Source organism: Alligator sinensis, unplaced genomic scaffold (genome assembly GCF_000455745.1).
Source record: "Alligator sinensis unplaced genomic scaffold, ASM45574v1 scaffold434_1, whole genome shotgun sequence".
Classification (NCBI taxonomy): Eukaryota; Metazoa; Chordata; order Crocodylia; family Alligatoridae; genus Alligator; species Alligator sinensis.
Window position 1 is genome coordinate 2,946,361 of NW_005841994.1, and position 24,075 is coordinate 2,970,435.

The window sequence follows — 24,075 nt, forward strand, 5'->3', positions numbered from 1 at the left end:
GATTAGGAGCCTGGGAAGCATGATTTAGGAGGAAAGGAGGAAAGAACTAGGGTTATTTAGTTTGGAGAAGAGAAGCTTGATTGGGGATTTGATAACTGTCTTCAAATATTTGAAGGGTGATTACAGAGAGGGTGGAGATGGGATTTTCTGTGTGGCTGTAGGCTCCTGAAACTGCAGCAAAGATATTTAGGTTGGAGATTAGGAGGGACTTTCTGATTATGAGAGTGGTCAAGCATTGGAACAGGCTGCCTAGAGAAACTATGGAATCTTTGTCCTTGGAAGTTTTCAAGAGTAGGCTGGACAGACACGAGGCTGGGATGCTTTAGTCAGGTATGGTCCTGCTTTGAGCAGGAACCAGGACTAAATGCCCTCACAAGGTCCCTTTGAGCCCTACTTCCTTATAACCCTATGATTCTATGATCCTATGTCTTATAGGAGAGCTTTTCCACTTTCCAAGGTACCATGGCAAACAAGTCTGACAAGGCTGAAAGTACACAGTTGTTTTTAACAAAGGCATTTCAGAGATGCACTTCCTGTAGCTTAACAGTGTTATGAGTAAGTCCAAAGTTCGAGTGAAATCCTGGCCCAGCTGCAAAACTCCCATTGACTACAAGATAGTGAGGTTTTCAGACCATGTCCACATGGAAGTGTCTGCATTACAACTGACCCATACTTCTAACTGCAGCAATAACTGAGTTCTTTAAATCCTAGAGTTCCTTGTCATATGCTAATATAGCCTATACTTGCGTAGCTACTCCCTTCTCCAATTGAAGGGATTGTTAGCTGGCAAGAGTGCTGTGGGTGAAACTACAGGCTGTGCACAGTTTCCTTCCGTCCCTATAGTCAGGCCAGGACAGTCTGAAACTTAACTATATACAAATTTATTAATACAACTAGGTAAATGCCCATCATGAATGACAGAGCATTTCAGGAAGAGATTACATGCCCCCCACCACTCTCCCTTTGCCCCCCCCCCCAGCATTACGGACAGACAGACAGACAGAAGTACTAAGCCTTTTATTGTATTAGAATAACCATAAGCAGAAATATATGCAATATATGTACACTCCTTTAACCTTCTCCACTCAGGCCAAAGGATAAAGATCAGGCAGTATTAAACTCTAATAAAATACCAACTCAACTATAAAAGGTAAATACACAAAATATGAGGTGCTGACTCATAAAATATAAAGCACATAAGCATCAAATTAAATTGAACTGTTTAAGGGTCCCCCCTCCAACAAGGCCCAGGCTGGTCCAGGGGCATTGGCTGAGCTCCAGTAACCAGTGGGATGGGGGAATTCCTCCAGTGTTCTTCAGGCCTACCGTGACTCAAAGGATGCCTCCAAAGGAAACGCGAGACCCGGGGAGCCTTCTCCTGCCTAGGCTTCCCCTCCAATAAACAGCCTCACCAGCCTGGGGTCACTCCCTCCTCCCCTGTGGGAACCCCTTTCCCGAGTAACTCACAACTCCAGGGTCCCAGGTGGTGGTCCTTGGCCCCTCGGCTAAGCTGCTTCTTGCTTGCAGAAGCCTTCTGGGCCTCTGACTCCTTCTGGGCAGCTTGCCCACTAGTAGCCCTGAGCACCATTGTGTGCTTCTGGGGCTTTGCCTTCTGCTCAGGGTCGGGATCCCAGACCACCTTGTGCAGCCCTGCAGCCTGGTCCCTCTGGGACCCACTGTGCAGCAATGCCTGCACTGAGTTCCTAGCCATGTGCCAAGGGTTAGAGACCCGAGCTACCCTGAGTGGCTCCCAGAGTCTTGGTCCCTTCTGGGACCTGCCGTGCAGCGCCTTCTGCACCAAGGTCCTGGCCTCATGCCAGGGCTGGGGCCTCGAGCCACCTCAATTGGCTCCCAGGGTCTCTTGCTCTCTTTGCACCTCCCGTGCACCGAAAAGCCTGGTTGGTTGCCAGGGGTTATGGATCCAAGGATCTGTGCAGCTCCAAGGATCCTGGTCCACTTCCGGACCACGCCATGTGCCATCTGCGCTTCATCTATGTGACTGCACACCAGGGGTTGCAGACCCGAGCCACCCCATACGACTCCCAGGGTCTGGCTCTGTGTACTGAGCTGTGCACCGTTCACCGTGATCCTCACTGGCGGGGCTGGGGAACGCAGCTGCTCGCTGCTCCCATCCGGAGGAGGAATCTTTGGGCTCTTCAGGGTGCTGGCTCTGCCCCACTGGCCAGCTCACACCAGCTCTTACTTCTCTGTCTATCTTCTTTAGCCCTTGCTGTAGCCGCCCCTGTGGCAGGCATACTGTTCTTTTATCCCCTCCAGAGGCTCCGCCCTTGGATTGCAGATGGACCAATCAGGTTGAAGCAAGATGCAGGCTTCAACTAGGTCTGGGTTTTCTGCCTCCCCTGGGGTAGGCAGGCAGGCAGGGTAAGCCCCTTCCCAGCAATCCCCTTATTGGTGGATGTATTCCACCAATCACAATGAGGATTCTTTGAGCCCAGACACGCCGGGCTGCTATCAGTAAGCGCACCACACTAAGTGGCAAAAAAAGATAGTTAATTGCAAGAACATTTTCACTATTAATAATATAATTGTCAGTGGTTAGCTTGAAACTCAATACATAATTTCTCCAACTGAGAACTTGCTCAGATCCACAGGAGTAACATTTTAAAATACAGTATGCGATAAATATTAATTAATGGATGCTTAAAAGGTCATTATTCATCATTTAGAGTTTCAAATAAATTACAACAGCTTTAACTGTGCACTTAGATTTCTATTAATCATCTTACACATTTGTAATTGCACCTTTGTTTAATTAGGTCATTATTAGCATATGTATTATTAATTGGAGCATCTATGCTTTTGTAATTTTGAGTCACAATGGGATTAGCTGTCACAGTTATTAAAATTTCATAAATTGCCACAACCAATTAATATTTCATTAACACATAATTCCCCATCATTCCAGATTACGTGATCATTTTAGCTCCCTTCTTTAAAACATTTCTTAGCAGACATTTCAGGCTGGGACAAGAACACTGCTGTCCTCTCCCAGTGTTTATTCTTACAAACCATTTCCAGACTGCTCTGGACAAGTTTTCTTCCTGATGCAGACTCCAAGCAACCAAAGGGCTGAGTTTCACTAGTTACAGGAGCAGGTGGGAAAGCACAGATATTAACTTTGTCCGTTCATCCACTGCAAGGGACCTCACAGCTCATCTTGGGAGCAGCAAACACTTGTGCCCAATGTCTGGTAAAGCGACTATCAAGATCTAACCTACTGTGCTACACTGGCTACCTTTGCTTCATCAGTAGGGTGTCAGGGAAGTTAACAGAACACAATATTCCTACTGTGCAGTTGGCAGATCTCTCCAAGGCAACGCACTTCAAACAAGGTGATAGACTGCTCCAGTTCCACAGAAGGGAGGTCTTGCACAAGGGAGGGTTTGCACATGACAGCAGGATTGACCTGATAGACTGTTGTGATGCATCCATCAAGTCTACAACCAGAGTAATCTGAGGACTCTGGGTAATTGATAATGGCAACTCTGGAGGAATCCAATGTATCATTTCCTCATTTGAAAACTCTATCTGCAGAAAAGCAAAAGACTGATACTAGATCTAGGCAGAGAGCACATTTTCCATTTCACAGGGCTCTTCATGATTTTGATTATGTTTTTCCCTGCTTCAAAATGTAATTAAAACAATACAAATTTCCTGGCAAAATTCTGAGCAAAATTTCCTTTTGGGTTGATTGAAACATCAAATCAATATAATTGAAACACCATTCTGGTTTGTATTTTTTTTTACATTAGATCACATTGTCTAAACTAAAAAATATGATGAAAAGTGATTCTGAGACAGGAAATCAAAATGTCCTGTTCCAAAAAGACTGTTTAAGCTTCTGAGAAAACTCCTTTTTCTTCAAAATAAAATTATGTTGAAATCAACACATTTTCATTACTTTTTTTCCTTTTAGAAGAATCAGCATTTTCCAGCAAACATTTCTTGGGAAATTCTAACAGATATGCAGACATTTAAAATGCCTCAGTATTTTTTTTTACCTAATGTTAAAGCTTGCCTTCATCCTGCATATGCATCTGCAGTTGCTTCACTGAACAAATCTGCATCAAAAGACAAAGGTCCCTTCCTGCTTCTCGTAGGTTAGTGTGGCAAAAGCACACCAGCTTCTGAATGTAAAAAAGAGTATGCAGCAAGGAGCATGCAGTTTTTCATGTTTGAGGCTTATGCATGTATTGTCTGTGGGTTCAATCCTGCAGAGTGCTGCATGTTTCCCACCCCAGCACCAGTCAAGTTATCTGGGAGTTGAGAACACTCAGCCAATTCTGCATAACCCAGCCATGAAATGAGAATTCCCATTTGCATATGGCAAAAACTATGCATTTGTGGCCTCCTGTCCAGTGTGACTAGGAGGAACTCAGGTCTCAGGTCTGATGAGGATTTCTTGTAAGGCAGATGCTGTAAATGGCTGAAGCCCTTACCCAAAACTTATCCCCTTCCTCAACTCCATGCTGGGCAAACAGAGGGTGCTGACAGACATGCACCTCTGGCGATGCATAAGGGGTGCACAGGGTTGCACATGCACCGGCTGAGAGCGCTGATGTACTCCCTAACTGGCTGTGCTTACCACGTAGGTGATGGGCAGGGGGTGCAGGCGGAAGCGCTGGTGCCCCCACTGCAAGTGCTGGCTGATCATTGCAGCTGCTCCCAGGCAGGATCGGCCACGGGGGGTCCCCCCCCGCAGTTGGTGGGACTGGTTGCAAGGGGGGCACATGCCCCCCCTGACTAAGGCACCACCAGTCACCCATGCTGCATCTCCCCATTGTAACTCATAGTGTTTCGCAGGAAGCACCATGACTTACAGCACTCCCTCTGACCCAACAGCTATTCACTGTTAGTCCAAGGAGTTGGGGGAATGAGTTCTAGTTTGGAGCAGCTGCATGTCTGCGGCTGCTGTCCCCTAGCCCTTTCTCTCCCCGCTGCCCCCTTAGTTCCAGTGCTGTCTTCAGAATGGGGAAGAGAGGAAGGGAGGGGAGGGAGCTCGGTCTGGGATTTGCCCTGCTTTCACTGGACAGTATGGCAGGTGGACTGGAGCCCCCCACCTCAGGGAGGGGAGCCCCCACACCTTCCCTCCCTGTGTCGCTTCCCATTCTGAAGATAGCACTGCAGGCAGGGCTGGGATAGATCAGCTCAGCCCTGCTCCTGGCACATGCTGACAGAAGTTAATGAAGGCCTTTCCCTTTGGAGCATCTTCATCTGAACCCAAATGTAATGTAAGGGTTCAGATTATCGCACAATTAGACACTTTTAAAATGCTCTGCAGCCATGCTGTTCTGTAAGGACACAGTTGTAGAGCCCTTTCAAGGGCCAATCATGAGACAAATGTAATTTCTGTCTGTGCCTAGAGGCATTCTCCGTGTTTCTTACTCTTTCTGCACGTGGTGTTTCTTGCTCTTTCTTGCTCAGGGACCCTGAGAATGTGATGCCACAAACACTTTGATTTGGGATAAACACAATAACTGCATATTTCCATAAAAATAAAACCAGACAGACCTAGAGGGCATAACCTCTGGGGGCATAACCTCAAGGGTTAATGGTCTGGTGGGGCAGAGCCTGGTGTTTCTGTCCACAAAGTGTTCTGTTGCCCAGCATATGCAGGGCTTATGAGAAACACAAACTAGGCAGAATACACAGGAAAAACTAGTTTCCCTGGTCCAACTTGGTTTCTCCCCCAGCACAGCCAACTGGTAGGGGGAATGGGGGGGGCATGTGCCCCCCCTGAGATGGGCCCTCAACTTGGCACTGCTCAGGACAGAGCAGTTTTTTTGCTGCATGGGTGAGTGGTGTGTTGGGGCAGGGGTGGAGGTGGCACTAAGGCATGGCACAGAAGTATACAAGTGGATGTCGGGCTTTTAGCCCACCCCCAGGCCTGCCCACAAATTGTGCCCCCCCAGACACAGAAGGCACCAGTCACCGCTGTCCCCCAGGACACTTTTATATGTGTTCTTTTTTAATTACAATGGCTCTGAGAGCCGCTGTAATTAAAGTGCTTCAGCATCTCATGTATCAGTGTCCCTGTGCTTCTTGAACTAAAGCTTGTTCAGCACCCCCACCACCGTTTTGCAGCACAGAGACACTGATACGAGACACTGGAGGCTGCTGGAGCAGAGTTACAACATTTCGAGTTACAGCGTTTCGCACTTACGTTTATAAATTGACACCGTGTTTCAATTTTATGACGTCAGCTTCGACTTACAATGCTTGATCCAACGCGACGCCATGCCAGCGAACAAGTTCGCTGTGTCGTTCATCTCCCTAGAGAACATGTGTCCAAACTTGCTTGGATGCTTTCTTTAAGAAAGCAGACAAAACTCCAGAAAAACCTGCAGCCAAGACTCCTGAGAAGACTCCAGCCAAGAACCCTTAAAAAAGTCCAACCAAGAACCTTTCAAAAAGTCCAGCAAAGTCACCTCAAAGAAGTCCTTCCAAATCAATATGATTGGTATTTACGATATAAATACATTAATGTAGCTATATTACTCATCTATAATTGATCAAGTACAAAATTCTGGGGTATTTTTAGTGAAAATAGGGTATCATGCCGTGGTTCAGGATCCAATCCCCCATTTATAACATTCTTTCTTATGAGAAAATTGGTTCTGAGTTACAACGTTTTGACTGAAGACACTGTTTTCAGGAACCAATTGTGTTGTAAGTCCGAGGACTGGCTGTAATTACCACACTCCAGCAGACTTGATTAGTTAAGTCTGCTCCAATGCACTGTAATTACAGTGTGCCAGAGCAGCCTCCATGCTCGTGTACAGGCCCTCCCAGGGTCCAGCTCCTGCCTCCTGTGAGCTCAGGTGATTCATTTTCCCTGGGCCACATTTTTCAAAATCCTCATGCCCCCCTGGTTCATATGCTTGCACACACATATGATAGACAGCTGAACACTGCACTGGACGGCAAAGCCTTAGGATGGAAGGAGAGTGGATAGTGTTATTGATTAAGGCTTTCCCAACTGTGGGAGCAGAGAGCTTGTTTGGTCCTTTACATGGATTGAATGTATACAACCTGAGATCAATGAACTGAGCCCAGCTTCCTACCCTGTTTACAAGGTGCAGATCTTTTCCCTTCCCCTGGCTGCCCAAGAAATGTAAATACTGATTAGAGGGTGGGGGAGGGATATCAGGTCAAGAAGGTGCAAGTCAAGGAACACGCAGAAGAATTCAAATTAGAAACAAAATCAGACCTAAAAACTCAGAAAAAGCTCCGAAGAAAAGCTTTCCCCTTAAGTGCCCTTTAAATACACAGGCAGCCAAGAAACACAGCTACAAAACCAGGGTGTTTCATTGGTTTTGTGGATAACATCCAGAAAATGGAAGGTTAATGCAGATGCCTCATTCTCAGATCACACCGGTTTGAAAATTACAGACACCCTTGTGTTAGCTGGGTACAGGCTGTTGCTGTCAGCATCACATTGTTTTGCTTTGACAGGCTGCATCCCAGACTGTGCAACATGCAAACCAGGGTAAGGGGAAGCAGATGGGAAATAATGAGGGGCTGTGCCTTCAGCCTGCATCCCTTCCCCTTCAGAGACAAAGGGAGAGAGGAAAATCTGATGCAGCGGGAGTGTCGAGCTGTATGGGGTACTTCAGGGGCTATTCTGTTAGGTACCTTCTACAGGGGCAGAGCCCCTGGCACAGAAACACCAAGACCCTGTGTTGTGGCGCACCTCACTACCCAGCTCCTAGAGAGGGGAAAACTGCCAGAGGAGAAGCTCTGGCAGTGCATAAGGAGCCCTAGTGGGGATTAGGGAATACAGGTGTGAGTTGCTGGGGCAACTAATGTGAATCAGCTGCCTGTAGGAGGCAGGGCTTGGCCCTTATAAAACCTAAGGCGGAAGCCAGGCTGGCAGTTCCCTGCTAGCAGCCGGAGAGGCAGGAGCTCCCTTGGTCAGGATATAGGGAGAACCCTGATTGCAAGTATAGCTTGTGAGAGCTCCAGAGGCTAGAGCAATGATGCTGAATTACAGCCAGGAGGCTTATGTTGTTATGGCCCAGTGCCTTAGGTTTTGGTTATAGCTAGGAGGCTTGTGTTTGCTTTAGTGTTTGTATTACACTGGTGGTTTGGGTGAGGCTATTAGGGGTTGGAGGAGGCCTCATCAGGGACTTGCAAGAGAGTGTGAGGGCCCTGGTGCCAGTAAGGGTGCAACTTACGGGGTGCGTAGACCCCAGCCCCAGAGAGGGGCGTCTTGAGAAGCCCGAGTGTGGGCATGACAAGCCCCAGGAGGGGGCCTGAGCGTGGGTGTGGTGAGCCCCAGGAAGTGGGGAGTGCACTTTAGAGAAGCCCAGCGTGGGCACAGCGAGCCCCAGAGGGGGTGGCACTATTAGGGAGCCCAGTGTGGGCCCAGCCAGTCCCAGAGAGGGGGTGGCATTATTATTGGGGAGCCTGGTGCATGTGTGTAGAGTCCCAGAGAAAGGGGGGACTACTGAGAAGCCCAAGGTGGGCATGGCAAACCCCGAAGGCGCCTTATTGAGAAGCCCAAGACGGGCGTAGCGAGCCTGGTTGAAGGCTAGCACAGTGGTAGACCTCAGACGGGGGTAAGGTGCTGTGGTGGACCCCAGTGAAAAGGGGTTAGCAGTATGGCACCCCAGGAGCAGGGCAAGGTGCTGCGGTGGTCCCTGGCTAAAGGGGATAGCAGTGCGGTGAGCCTGCATAAGAGAGGGTAGCAGTGTGGTGGGACTAGAGCACCGGAGACTCGGGAGCAAGTCCCAGAGTGGGCTAGGTTACTTTAGAGAAGACCCCAGAGAAGGGGGGTGACATTGCAGGAAGGCCCCAACTGGGCTCGGAGAGCTCAGGAGGGGGCAGTACAACAGAGAAGGCCCGGGAGAGCGCGCGAGTTGATTTTGACAGACCAACGTCCAGTACATCTGCGAGGCTTGGGGCGTGGTATGAGGGGTTGGTAGGAGCCATGCGTAGCCCATAAGGCTAGGGTGCCTGGAACGCACCCAGTGTACCAGGAGACCCCTGGTGGGGTCCGGGAGAACACGGGGACGGAAGTCCCAGCTAACCGTGTCGAGGAGATGCAAGGCAGCCTCCCAACATATATGCTGAACATCAAAGACGTGGCGGGCGAGAATAGAGGGTGCCCTTAAGCCGAATTGGCACGGAGAGAGGGCCTTAAGGAGATCACGGCCCTCCTGTAGGACCCTGCTGTGATGCCCTGTTCTGTTGGAAGTCCAAAATTATGCCTGAGGATTGCAGGACTGAGGCTAGCACAGTAAGAATAATATAGCAGGGGCCCAAGATGCCTGGGGCCTGTAGGTGCTTCTGTGCTAGAAGGATTAAGTAAAGATGAGAGCCTAGATTCTGGGACTAGATACAGATATTTAAAAAGCCTGAGGCAAGAATGGCTCTAAGTTGCATGGTTTTCTGTAAGCGGTGGAGTCTAGATCGGTAGACTACAAAACATACATTTGGCCTTTGGTGGGGGCACATATCATAGGATCATAGAAAATTAGAGCAGGAAGATACCTCAGGAGGTCATCTAGCCTAAACCCCTGCTCAAAGCAGGACTACCCCCAACTAGATCATCTCAGTCAAATCTTTCTCTAGTTGGGTCTTGAAACCCTCCAAGGATGGAGCTTCCACCACCTCTCTGGGTAACCTGTTCCAGTGTTTTACTACCCTCCTAGTGAGAAATTCTTCCTAATATCTAACCTGAACTTCCTTTGCTGCAACTTGAGACCATTGCTCCTTGTTCTGTCATCTGCCACCACTGAGAACAGTCCAGCTCCATCCTCTTTGCAACCCCCTTCAGGTAGTTGAAGGCTGCTATTAAATCCAGTCTCAGTCTTCTCTTCTCTAAACTACTAAATAAGTCCAGTTCCCTCAGCCTCTCCTTGTAAGTCATGTGCCCCAGCCCCCTCACCACTTTGGTTGCCCTCTGCTGGACTCTCTCCTATTTGTCCACATTCTTTCTGTAGTGGGGGGCCCAAAACTGAACACAGTACTCCAGATGTGGCCTCACCAGTGCTGAACAGCGGGAAACAATCACTTCCCTTGACCTACTGGCAATACATCTACCAGTGCAGCCCGGTATGACATTAGCTTTCTTGGCAGCAAGGGCATACTGTTGGCTCATATCCAGCGTATTGTCCACTGTAACCCCCAGGTCCTTTTCGCAGTGGTGCATGGGATTGTCCCATCCTAAGTCAAGGACTTTGCACTTGTCCTTGTTGAACCTCATGAGATTCCTTTTGGCCCAATCCTCCAATTTGCCTGGGTCACTCCAGCATATCTGCTACTCCCCCCAGCTTGGTGTCTTCTGCAGACTTGCTGAGGATGCACTCTATGCCATCTTCCAAGTCATTGAAGAAGACATTGAGCAAAAGTGGCCCCAGGAGCGACCCCTGGGGCACTCCACTTGATACTGGCTGTGGTATCTTTAACTGGGTTCTGCCATTTTTAAACCAGTCTCTGTGCACAAAACTTCTGTTATGGGTATAGGCTGATTTCCGATTACTTATACCGATAAAAGTGTAATGTCTGTACCTGGTCTGGGAGATTCACCCATCACAAAGGTGACATGAGTCCATTCTCACAGGAGACTGTGGAGTTAGGAGTCCCCTGTCAATAACTTATAAAAACCAATCCAAGTTAGGGGCAGGAACTGGGGTGGAGGATGAGCTGCTGGCTGTACACAGCTGATTACCGCTGCCTGTGGCATGCGCACTTCAAGGGTGTGGCCAGTCCTTTGCTGGCAGTGGAAGGTAGCTAAGTGTCTATGATGATTTGAGGCTTGTAGGTTGTAGCCGTGTTGGTCTAAGGACATAGGCAGACAAGGTTCCTTGGGTGAATCTGATATATTTTATTAGACCAACCCAAATAGTTGGAGAATAGTTATTAAGCAAGCTTTCGGGTTCAAAAACCCTTCATCAGGCTAAGGAAGCTGCAGCAGTTGGTGTGTGCTCTTCCTGGATGGAATGAAAAGTAAAGAAGCCAGCAGCTTCATTCCACCCAGGAAGAGCACACGCCAACTGCTGAAACTTCCTTAGCCTGACAAAGGGTTTTTGAACCCGAAAGCTTGCTTAATAATTATTTTCCAACTATTTGGGGGTTGGCCTAATAAAATATATAAGATTCACCCAAGGAACCTTGTCTGCCTGTGATGATTTGATGAGCTCGATCACTGCCTTTGATCCCAGTGACCAAGATGTTGGCTACCGCTATAGCAGGGGTGTAGGGAGCTATCTGGAATGGCTCGGTTCCATTTGTCTGTGATGGTGCAAGGGGTGAGGGGGAAAGGGTGGCTCCCCTCTGGGGGAACTGAAGGACTCTATTCTATGCACCCTGTAGTGCTGCTAGAACCTGTAGCCAACTGATGCATTTTGCAGGGTTGCAAAAATGCTGATGGCTTTCCCTGAGTCGCCACCCTCGGCCACCGCCTGCCTTAGAGAGTGAGTTGATGGAGACTTGGTCTGATCGCTGGCCATGCTGGTCAGGTAGAAGCAGCAGAACAGAGGATGAGGATACCGGCCCCTTAATTTTTGAAAAAGGGGATTTGCTCACCATTTGCCAACTATATTCCCATGCTGCTAGATCTGCTGCCAGTTCCAGCTGACCAGGCATCTTGTCCTTCATGCCTGACCAGCAGGTTGCAAGCTTTTCTTTCTGAAGCAGGACACACTGAAGTGATGCTAGCGTCACCCTCATGTGATGCCCTCTACTGGGGCAATACTTCTGCTGATGCCACCGGCTGAAAGCTGCTCTTGCCCCCTCTTCCCAAGGAGGTGGGTGTGAGGCAGGCTGTAGATATGAACAGGCCTCTAACTATGACTCAAGCTTCAGGCTGAGCCCACTGGTTGGGCATGCACCCTTGTGTGTGTGCATGTTCGTGTCTGCATCTCTTTGCATTGGTGCATTTTCCTCTGCCTCCTATTTGCTGCTCTGATTCAATTATGCTGTCAAGACAGTATACTTCCAAATAGCCTAGGGGAAACCATTTCTGGGCTCTCTGTCAGGCATCCATCTCAGTGAGGGTTTCCATGCCTTCAGAGGCAGACACTTTTGCAGGCTGTTAATAGTATCCAGCTGGCATGAGAGTGAGGATATTGCAAGTGGTGTTTTAATGGAAGGATCCCATCGAACTAGATTAGCACCACAAACTCAGACATGTCATCAGTGCATTGCTGGTGGGGATGCACTGAACTGGAAGTGTGATTTGGCTCCTGGGCAGAGGAGAGGATTCATTGCCTGCTCAAACTGAATTATGAGAGAGCCATGCAATATCGCAGTAGTGGTGGCCTGAGTGACAGATGCTGTCTCTGGGCAGGGTGCCTCCACGTGCAGGAGGCTAGAGGGCTCAAGGAGTGGCTGGAATGATCCCTATACCAGGAGAAGCTCTAGTATCAAGTTTCTGAACTGTGGGGAGAACATGTAAGTGAGTTGATGAGCCTGCTGCCTTGCAAGCTAGCTTTGCATCCTAAGGAGTTCCTTAGCCAGGCCTTTAAATACAAAACAGTCCTTGCATCAAACAGACAAATAAACCAGAAAGCAAAAGCCTTTAGCCCTTCTCCAAGGAGTGGGGACTAGGTGTAGGGAGAAGGAGAGCTTTGGTTCTTGCCCAGTACAATAGTGTGGCCTCTATCTGGTGGCTAACTTATTTGGGTTCCAGTTTACCTCCTGCTCTCTCCCCAAATTTGCTTTCCTCTTCTCTCCCCTATGGGGTTTTGAGCTCCCAGGGGAACACTCTCTCATTATCTAAATGCCCACAGCTGGGCTTGCAACAGGGCTTTCTGCTGCTTCTTAAAAGGCCAGACTTTCTGTTAGACTACCTTTACCTGAGAGTGCCCCTATAAACTCATTCACAGGTAGATGTGAACAAGTTGCCCTGTAGTGGATAAGTGCCCTTTGCATGGACTGGGATTGGGGGTGGAGCAGGGACCCATCTTTGCTGTTCAAGTCTAGAGTGGGCCCTGGACTGCCTGCCCATGCAGGGCAGAACGGCATGCTCCACCCTTGTGTGCACGTGTACCCTGCTCAGGAGAAAGGGCAAAGCTACATGCCTACTTCTCTTTCACCTGCTCACAGCACCAGAAGGGTCACTGCAGAGTCACTGCACCCTCTAGTCACTGTGCCACCTTGTGGCAGAAGCAGCTCGCAGACCCACCCAACCCCAGGGATCAGGTCCAAAGCTCACTCGGTGGACTCAGCCTGCATGCCATGCGTTTCAGTTCAGGAGTAATCCAGCCCACAGGAGCCACTGTGGCTGCCCGTTTTTACCCACACAGCTCAGGCCAGGCAAGTTCATCCAGCAGCCCCTGTACCGAACCCCTGTTGAAAGCATGTGCCTTATTGTAAGTTTGAATGTGATCTGGCAATAAGTAGGAGCTTGTGCATGACAAGCACAGCAGAAACCGCTTTCTCCAGGGATTCTCTGTCCTTCACAATCTTGACAGGTCAGACATGCAATGACATTTGCTTCTGCTCTGCAGCCGAGCTTTGGCAGTGCAGCTTCCTCCTCAGCTCAAGCCAGAAAGGACTGAATAACACAACCAACCTCCAGACCAAGTTCAATTCAGGGGTGAACAGAGCTGGGAGCTGCTTTTTATTGTAGAATCCTAGGACCTCCAGAGGGCATCTAGTTCCACCCCTGGTCAAGGCAGGAGTATCCCTGTCTGAACCATCCCAGCCAAGAGTTTGTCCCACCTGCACTTAAAAACTTCCAGTGATGGAGATTTCACAGCCTCTCTAGGTAATCTGTTCCAGTGCTTGATCACCCCCACAGTAAGAATGCCCTCCCTAATATCCAACCCCTCTCTCCTTGACTCACCTTAGATCAAAGTCCATATTGAGCTTAGCTAGCATACCAGTCTACCACAGTTGGGTCCAGTCACTTCTGCAGTCAGCGACAAGGAAGGGGATGATGCGGCTAGGACCATACCCAAGTGCCTTCAGCCTCTCCACCCTTTCTGCTTGGAGTGGTCTACAGCCCATAACTGGAACACGACACAAACTCAAGCCTCTGGATTCAGCATGTGAGACCTCAACCATGCTTCCAACACAACCCCCCAATTTTAAGAATACTACTCAAAATCCTTCCCTTCCTTTTCAGGTCCTTGTGACAAGTTATTTAGTAGAACTTATAGATCCATTGGAATCTGAAAGGGCCTCACTTCTGCTATGGCCTCAAACTTGCAAGCTCTGGGTTGTCAACCAAGTCCTTTAGCACCTGCTGCCAGAGGTCCTCAAGCCAAAAACATTTCCAAGATTCATAAATTACTGAATGTTTTGAATAGCACAGGTCTAGTGCCCAGAACCAGGAGCTGTGCCACAACTTTAAAAACAGTTGGCAAAAACCATTGTCCAAAGGAGTGAGGAACATTGGCCCACTTCCTTTAACGAAACACCTCTGCACTTGAAGGTCAGTTCAGCTTCCTGGCTGGAGCTAAGAGTATGTGTCTTGATACCTGTATTGCCAAAGGAATGGCCGCCCCATTCTGTATACTCTGTAAAATATGGAGCGCTGTGATGTGGCAGCCCTGATGGGAGGCAGCTTCCCATCCCCGTGTTTGACCAAGTTAAACTAGGAATAAGTTGATCCTCTCAACTTCAGATCACAAACCTTGGAAGGTGAAAGAGTACCCCAACAAAGCCCATCTCCCTGGAGTTAAAATACCAATATGTCATTGACAGAAGACACCCAAAGACTTCTTGTAAAACTGATGTGACACTGTGGAATATTGGTTAATGACTCAGAACAGCACACTGAGTTGCCTAAACACGATGTGACAAATGGGTCATTAACTTTATTTTCATCAAAGACTTTCAAGCTTTCACATCAGGAGCAGCTGTCAGTTTCAAGATGTGAGGTCCTTCATTTCCTGGGCAGTGAAGCTATCTATTTGAATGTGACTCTGAACAGTATTTCAAATGCAGCCAGAAAGATTTGCCAGTTCATTACCATCACCAATGCTGTCATAATTTTAGCTATAAACCTAGAGAGACAACTCCATGTACTGCTTTTATATTTATGAACTCACTCACATTTCTTTTTCTCTCATTATACAGCCTGAATACTATTTGCAAAAGCAAAGAATATTCTTGCTTTTCCTGTGCTGAAGAGAAGAGATCTTGCTTTTCTATTGCACCTTGCATACACACAGTATCTCAAAGGGCTTGCATTAGAAGGCTAGAAGAAGATAAATGAAGCTGCTGTGTGGGCAGATATAGTAGTCATGTAGCAGTGGTTTGTGCCTTGAGCATCACAGATTATTTTCTCTGACATGCTAGCAAAAGATGTGACCTTGTCATGCCTGGGTCTGTCAGGCAGGGAAGCCACTCCCTCCCCACCTACTTATACCTTTGGACCCTCCTGCTACTGCCATGGTGAGGGAGGGAGTGGGGCGGGGGCTGGGGGTACTGCCCAGCCAGGGTGGTGCATGAGGCTGGGATGCGGAGCAGGACAGATCCATGGGTGCTCATCCAGGGGGCAAAAGGCATGGGGGGGGGTGGCTCTCTGCCACAGCACACATCCCCTGGGGAGGAATGGGGGCATGTGCCCCCCCCCTCCCAATTTGTGTGCAGGGTGGGGGTGGATGCAGGCTGCCCACTGTGGGCCCAGGGCTCTCTGCCTTGCTGACCTCCCCCTGGGAGCCCCGCTCAAAGCGCCTCCTGCTTACCCAGCAGCAATGAGTGCAGTGCACTGTTGAGTTGGGCCCCCTGCTGCTGCTGGGATGGCAGGGGCACACGGCCTGCACGAGGCTCCTGGGGAAAGGGCATCAGGGCAGGGAGCCCCAGCCCACAGTAGGCAACCTGAATCCATCCCCGCTCCCACTCCACTTGGCTCTGCTTTGGCTGAGTTTTAATTAGAACGCTCCAGTGTGCCTCACCATCACATGTATTAAGCGCCCCACATTTCGAAATGGCCATGGGGGTTACAGTCCCAATGAGAATCAAAGGGGGCAAGAATGCTCAAAAGCCCCCCTGGCTCACCAAAAGCATTCAGGAACACCTGAAAGCCAAAAAAGAGGCGTACACCCAGTGGAAGGGAGGGACTATCACCAAAGAGGAGTATACCTCCGTTGCTCGGATTTGTAGGGGGGCTGTTAGGAAAGCTAAGGCAGATACAGAACTAGGGCTAGCATCAAGGATCAAGGACAACAAAAAGTCCTTTTTTAAATACATAGGGAGTATGAAGAAAGCACTGGGTAACATGGGGCCCCTGAGGGATATGCTTGGCAATCTGGTGGTTGCACCAAAGGAAAAGACAGACCTTTTTAACAATTTCTTTGCCTCCATTTTTTTGTGCAGGGACCGGGACTCCTCCACTGAGATTCAGGATAGACTCAGGTGAGACTCCACCAGGCCTAGGGTCAGGGAGGACCAAGTTAGGGAACTTCTGGTGGGACTGGATGTGTTCAAATCAGCAGGTCCAGAGGCTCTCCACCCCAGGGTGCTAAGGGAATTGGTAGGGGTTATTGAGGGGCCCCTGGCACGGCTTTACGAGCACTCATGGTGCTCTGGCCAGGTGCCAGACAACTGGAAGAAGGCCAATGTGGTCCCCGTTTTCAAAAAAAGGGAGGAGGGAGGACTCGAGCAACTATAGGCCCGTTAGTCTTACTTCGATCCTGGGGGAGCGCTTTGAGAAGATTATCCAGGAGCATATCTGGGAAGGACCAGCAGGGGGATGATGCTCAGGGGCAACCAGCATGGGTTCATTAGGGGACAGGTCCTGTCAGACCAACCTGACTGCCTTCTACGATCAGGTCACAAAATCACTGGACGCAGGTGTCGCTGTGGATGTAGTCTTTCTGGACTTCAGGAAGGCCTTTGACACTGTCTCCCACCCCATTCTCATTAAAAGGCTAGGCGACTGTCGTATCAATGCCTACACAGTCAGATGGGTCACCAGTTGGCTGGAGGGCTGCACCCAGAGAGTGGTGGTGGACGGGTCATATTCGACCTGGAGGATGTAGGCAGTGGAGTCCCCCAGGGCTCGGTCCTCAGGCCCGCTCTGTTCAATCTCCTTATTAGTGACTTGTACGAGGGGCTGAAAAGCACCCTGTTCAAATTTGCTGATGACACCAAGATTTGGGGCGAGGTGGGCACACTAGAAGGGAAGGACAGGATACAGCTGGACCTGGACAGGTTACAAGGGTGGGAGAATGAGAATAGGATGGGATTGAATACTGACAAGTGCAGGGTACTGCACTTGGGCAGGAAGAACCAGCAGGATACCTTTAGGCTGGGGAACTCCCTTCTCAAAAGCACGGTGGCAGAAAGAGATCTTGGAGTCATTATCAATTCCAAAATGAACATGGGCGTCAGTAAGGCCAACCGCACCTTGTCATGCATCCACAGATGCATCACGAGCAGGTCCAAGGAGGTGATCCTCCCCCTTTATGCGATGCTGGTCAGGCCACAGTTGGAGTACTGCATCCAGTTCTGGGCACTGCACTTCAGGAGGGATGTGGACAGCATCGAGAGGGTCTAGAGGAGGGCCACTCACATGATCCAGGGACAGCAGGGCAGACCCTATGAGGAGAGGCTACGGGACCTGAACCTGTTCAGCCTCAACAAGAGAAGGCTGAGAGGGGATCTGGTGGCCATCTATAAACTTACCATGGAGGACCCGTGGGGAATAGGAGAGACCCTGTTCACCCGAGCATCTCCCGGAGTAACAAGAAATAATGGCCATAAGTTGTTTGAGAGTAGGTTCAGGCTGGACATTAGAAGGCACTACTTCACAGTCAGAGCGGCTAGGATCTGGAACCAACTTCCAAGGGAAGTGGTGCTGGCTCCTACCTTGGGGGTCTTTAAGAGGAGGCTTGACAATTACCTAGCTGGGGTCATATGAGTCCAGTATTCTCTCCTGCCCAAGGCAGGGGGTTGGACTTGAAGATCTACTTGGGTCCTTTCCGACCCTATATCTATGAATCTATGGGGGGCTCAATCCACCCCCTTGTCCTCCCCATGTCCTCTCTCCACCATAGACTTATCTGCAGGGAGCTGCTCTCCACACTGCCCAGTTGTATTCCCAGCCACATGTATGTGTGCAGTTATGTGTATGCACATGGCGCCTCCTGCATCCCACTCCCAGCAGCCCCAAGCAGCCCCTTGCAAGCTGTAATGCTTCCTGCCTGCAAGGGAAAACCTGCCATTTCCCGTGGATCCCTGCATGACACTGAGAATATGGGATAAATGCTGTGCTGGAGTCATGCAGCCTAGGACCGGGATCTGAAGTTCCCATTCCGGAACTGTCCTGCCCCATTAGAGGTGGGTGGTCACTCTAATTAGATTGTGTTGGAGCATGTGTATAGGCACCCTATGTGCTTTGGATACAAACAACTTTTGTTACCTGGATCCAGTCTCCGTGCACCGCTCAGGGTTTAAGGCCACTTTTGCTAGTCTGTTTCAAGCCCAGGCTGACTCTGGTTTGAGCGGCCTGTAGACCTTTACAGTCTGAAATACCATCACTGCTTAAAAGGACATTTGTTCAGCTTCATAGCTATTGCCTGGAACAGCTCCCTTCCGTGCTGGTTTTAACAAGTGGCTTGACAGTTCTTCCAATGCCCTGTCTTTGACCCAACTTAATAATTCCATCACCTTGTTGTACCCATGATGGATCACAGCCTACCGGCCTTCAAACCACATCAGGAGCTCTATGAACTCGATGGCATTATCGGCCACAAATGTCACTTGATCTTGAAGGTCACTTTACCTCAAGAGATCACAAAGCTTAAGCATGTACTGTTTGCTGGATGCGATTTCCAGCTTTTAACTCACAAACTACTGGTAGTGATGCATGTGCTTGGTGTGGTAACAGATTGTGCTGAACCAGGAATTTCACAGGATACAGGCTCTCGTGGTAGTGGCACAGTGTCACGTGAGTCTCCACTTTGACTCATGATGGACTCCCTGTACTGGACCTTATGACCTGGACAGTGCTTGAAGTTTTTCTTGAAGGAAGACACCAGGTTATCTGCATCAGGGAACTGCATGCGCCAGATGTCACTTACTAGGGACAGAACGTGCACATTGCAGGTGACATGAACAGGGCAGCATTCATTGGAGAACATTGAAGAAAGCCTTGGCCATGCACATGGCATTGTCAGATAGGAATGCTGAGAACTTGTTAAAGTCTACACCATAGCACAATTACCTTTATGATTGATTGGGATACAGTGGAAAAATTGACAGAGGTGAGGTGGACCAGCTCGGTTTGAAACACAGGCAGGTCCCAGTCAGTCTAGCTGCCTGGTACAAATAAAATGTGCAGCACATCACTGTCCTGAGGGTCAGTGTCTTCATCAGCCACAATGGAAAAGGAAAGATAGTCTGCTGAGGCAGCCTTCGTGGACTCTACATGAGAAGCAATCACTGCAGGGAGATAGTCCTGGGGAAGCTTGTTGGCACATGAAAAACTGCCAGCATTGGGCATGTCTTGGGTCAGGTAGTCCCTTAACTTGGGGTGATCAATTTCCTCTAGCAGGATGTTTGTTGCCATGAAAGCAAACATCCTGCTGGAGGATGTACTCAGCCTTGGTGAGGCTGCAGGTGGAGTACTGCGTCCAGTTTTGGGCTCCACAATTCAAAAAGGATGTGGAGAAGCTTGAGAGGGTACAGAGGAGAGCCACATGCTTGATCAGAGATCAGGAAAACAGGCCTTATGATGAGAGGCTGAGAGCCACGGGAAAACCACAGGCTCAGAGGTGATCTGGTGGCCACCTATAAGTTTATCAGGGGTGCTCACCAGGATCTGGGGGAACATTTGTTCACCAGAGTGCCCCAAGGGATGACAAGATCAAACAGTCACAAACTCTGCCACGACCAATTCAGGCTGGACATAAGAAAGAACTTCTTCACTGTCCAAGTCCCCAAGGTTTGGAATAGACTGCCACCGGAGGTGGTTCAAGAACCTAATCTGAATGCCTTCAAGACACATTTGGATGCTTATCTTGCTGGGATCCTATGATCCCTGCTGACTTCCAGCCCCTGGGGCAGGGGGCTGGACTCGATGATCCTCCAGGGTCCCTTCCAGCCCAAAAGTCTATGAAGTCTATGAAAGCCTCCATGAAGGAAAATGACATCTCTAGCCTTGCCAACATGAGCAACCAGACTGCTGACCGGGGAGGGAGGTCCCCTGCGGCACCACCAGCGGCAAAACTGGAAGTGCACTTCCACCGGCAGTTCCTGTTTCACAGCTGGTGCTTCCAGGGGGTGCATCGCCAATCTCAGAGGGTGCACATGCACCCACGTGCACCCCCTATGCATCACCAGTGCTTGCCAACCTGCTTTCTGTGGTCCTTTAAAACAGGGAAGACATATAGTCACTTGCTTTTTGCTCTGACCTTCAGCCTCTGCAGAAGCTTTCCTTTTCAATGTGACAATCAAGTGACAGTCGATGCTGGCTTTCTTGGACATGTCCAGCGTTAAACTGCAGGCAATGCAGAAGAGTCTGCCTCTGTCTGCATGCAAGGTTCCTGCAGGATACTGTCTTGCATGGTCCAGCACTGAAACATATTTGGTGGTCTTGGAAGCCTTCTTTGCATTCATGTCTGCTTTTCAAGTCAGAAGCAAGCAGGCACGCTCTAGCAGCATGCCTCCAGATGCTTTAAAAGTTGGTGCCAAACCTCTCTGTGCTTCCTGGGCTGGCCCCTGACTTGCTCCTGGAGTCAGCCTATGTCAGGGGCCCAGCCTTCAATTTGCTCCCACTCCTCCTCCCTCTCACCACCATTGGTCCAGGATGTCAGGGATTTTTCATGGGAGACCTACCAAATTTGCAGTTTCCATGAAAATCTCAAAATCATGAATTTGGTAGGTCCCTACTTACAAGTCACAGTAAACCACTACACTGTATACATTTTGACTTCCTCTTCACTCCCATAGCTGAGCTTCACTTTTCCCTTTCCAATGATTTCTCTTTTTTCACCAGCCTTAAATGCCTGGCAAACATCACCAAATGGGGCCCCAAACAGTTCACCCAGAATCCCTCTGTCACCCACTTTCTCAGCCTGGCGCACATGATTAGTGTGGCCCTGCCCTCCATGGGGTGAAGCTGAACCAGGTTGCCCTGAACTTCATCTGCATATACATTTTTGGAGCATCCCATGACTCATGAGAAGATCAACCAATTCCAGTTATGAGTGGAAGCTAATCAGCACATGGGGTATCTGAAGGATACACACAATGAGCAGTGCTGAGCTGCAGGGTCATCATGCCTTGAAATGGTATTGACTCTGGTGGGGCCCTGCCCAGTGAACTATGTGGAATATCACAAGCCTTTGGTTTTGGACTAATTCCATGTATATTTGGTATTAATATTATGCATAGTTTATTTGGCTAAGATCAAGTGCAGTTTTATCTGCCTGGGTCAAGGCCAGAAAGGCTGAGGAATAGACTGAAAAGGACAGAATTTATGGTGTGAAGACAGGTCATCTGGACAGAGCACTGGCCTAGGAAAAGGAAAGAGAAGCAGCTGAGAAAGAACTATGACAGAAAGAAGAAAGCTCCAGTTAACCATTCAAACCTTCCTTTAATACCAGACTGGACCTTCAAACCTGGATGTGATCCGACTAGATTTTAGATATATAAAATCTAATTATTGGGGGTCATCTATTCAGGTAAATACAGTAACAGGTTATTCTGTCAGTAGTTCTGTGTTGTGATGCTGTCTCACATTGTTTGGATATAAGGAAACAAGACTGGAAGGGCCCTCAGGGGTCCTTAACTCCAGTCCCCTGCTATTATAGGCACCATGCTTTATCATTTCCTATATAAAATGATCAAGCAGCATCTTAGAACTGATGGCTCCTGTTTATTACATTAGATAGGCAATGGGACACTATGTAGTGACAGTATCATTCTATTTTTATATTCAGTAATGTGATTTCTTTAAAACATCAGTTATAAGAAATCAGAAGCCAGCTGTGCCAGAAGTAAGCAATGGGAAAACTTATGCAGCACTATTCTACTGGAGAGGGTTGATTACAAAGCACAACACACCCACCTGAACCAAATACCCTCTTCTTTGTACCACTAAAATCTGTAAAGTGATTCTAGTGAGTTCAGTGGAATGATTACATTCTGAGTTTCCTCCACATTACCTGACAGCAGACTCTGGTTTCATCTTTATGTGTTCAGAAAGCCTTTCATCCCCTCTCAGTGGAACTGTACTTCTATAGGTCTTTCCATCAGGAGATCTCAAAGTGCTTTGCAAAGGAGAATGGGATCAAGGTTCCCTCTTTATACTTGGAGAAACTGGAGGCACTGGAAGGCGAAGTGCCTTGGTGAGGTCAGCCAGCAGGCTGGTTGCATGGTCAGGCACAGAGCCAAGCTAGAGCTCTGTATGTCCTGCCTCCTATTCAACAGGGACTTTTTTGAAAACAGAGATGAAAAGCCCTGAAGTGCTGGAAAATTGAACATGGTTTGTTCATGAGTCACATCAGACCTGATCTTCTTGCCTTTGAAGTCAATGGAAGTCTTGTCATTCAACAGAACAGCACCAGGATCTGTTATTATTCTGGGACCATTTGTTTTAACTTTTCTCAAGCTCCTTAATAATTCCTCTAGCTGCAGTAACTGGAGGTATTTGATCTGTCTCCAAGCTAATATATGATACTTGTCTATGATTTTATAAAATGCAATAAAGCAACTGAAATGTGAGACAAAGTCTGAGGGGATAATATGTTTATTTTCAATTTAATGAGAAACATGGTCCTTGTCCCTAATTTAAAATGTTATGCCTGAGAGCTTCCAGGCTTTCATTCTTTTGAAGGTGCCATCATTTCCCTGCCTCCTTTCCCTCCAGCACCAATACATCCAGGACAGTGCACTTGAAGATGTATGACCCTTTAGCGAAGGGGTTTACACAAGGTGATAAATGTCCATTGTTCCCAGAATATCTGGAACAATCTGTTACTGCAGTATCTTCATCCTCCTTGCATATATGAGATTTTTCACTCCATGCAATGCATTGCACAGTTCCTTTAGAGAAGCCAGGGAACTTGCTGGAATGAGAAGAAGATGGAGGTCCGAACTTTTGACTTCATCTGCTGCATCTAGCACTGAGAAGCAAGGGAGGCATCCCTGCGCCTCAATTTCTTCCCCTCTTTTGCTTTCCTTCTCATCTTTCCTCCCATTTTATTCTGGTTTTCTGAAGAATTATGTCCCCTAACCTATTTAGGCTGGCATTAACCAGAAGGTGGCACACACACTTAATTTCTACCTGACTCCTCTTTTAGGTGAATAAATCAAAAATTTAGGTCTTCCACATCTGTGCTCAGTTCACACCTATAATCCATGAGTGCCTATGTTTCTGCCAGTAAGAGAACCTATGGGTGTTTATAGACATACTCCGGGAGACGGGGAGAGGAGAGGGGGTTCTTTCAAAGCTGCTGTAATTAAGCGCCCAGAGCACTACTTGTATCAGCATCCCCACACTGAAAAATGGTGGTGGGGGCTCTTTAACTAAAACTTGTTGAAAGAGCTTTAGTAAAAGTGCCCCTGCTTCCATTTTTTCAGTGTAAGGATGCTGAAACACATGATTCTGGAGTTTGCTGGAGCATGGTAATTCCCATGCTCCAGCAGACTCAATTAATTGACACCTAGGTTCAACATCCCCCTCTGCTTACAGCAGACTCAATTAATTGAGTCTGCTCTGACACGTTGTAATTACAGTGATTTGGAGCAGCCTCTCTGCATGTGTATAGGCACCCTCGGTACCCAAAGGTATGCTCCTGGACACACCTGGATCAATAAATGCTGGGTCTTGGTGGTGCTGAGCAGAGAGGCTCCTGGCTCATACTTAAACCTAGATGAGATGCATAGGCTAAAAACATACCTCTACTTGTCTTGCCTCTAGGGCCTGATCTATAGAGAGTACCCTCCCCTGAAATCCAGCTGGAGGAAGTGGTAGTACTTTTTCCACTTTTGTCCAGGATTTCAGTAGTTAGAGCACCCCCTGGGGTGTAGGACACCTAGGTTCAACCTCCCTCTGCCTGCAGCTCTCAGCTCTCAGATGTAGTCTCTCTCTCTCCATAAACCCACAGGCTACAGGATGTATCAGGGTGACACTCTCACCCCTTCCTG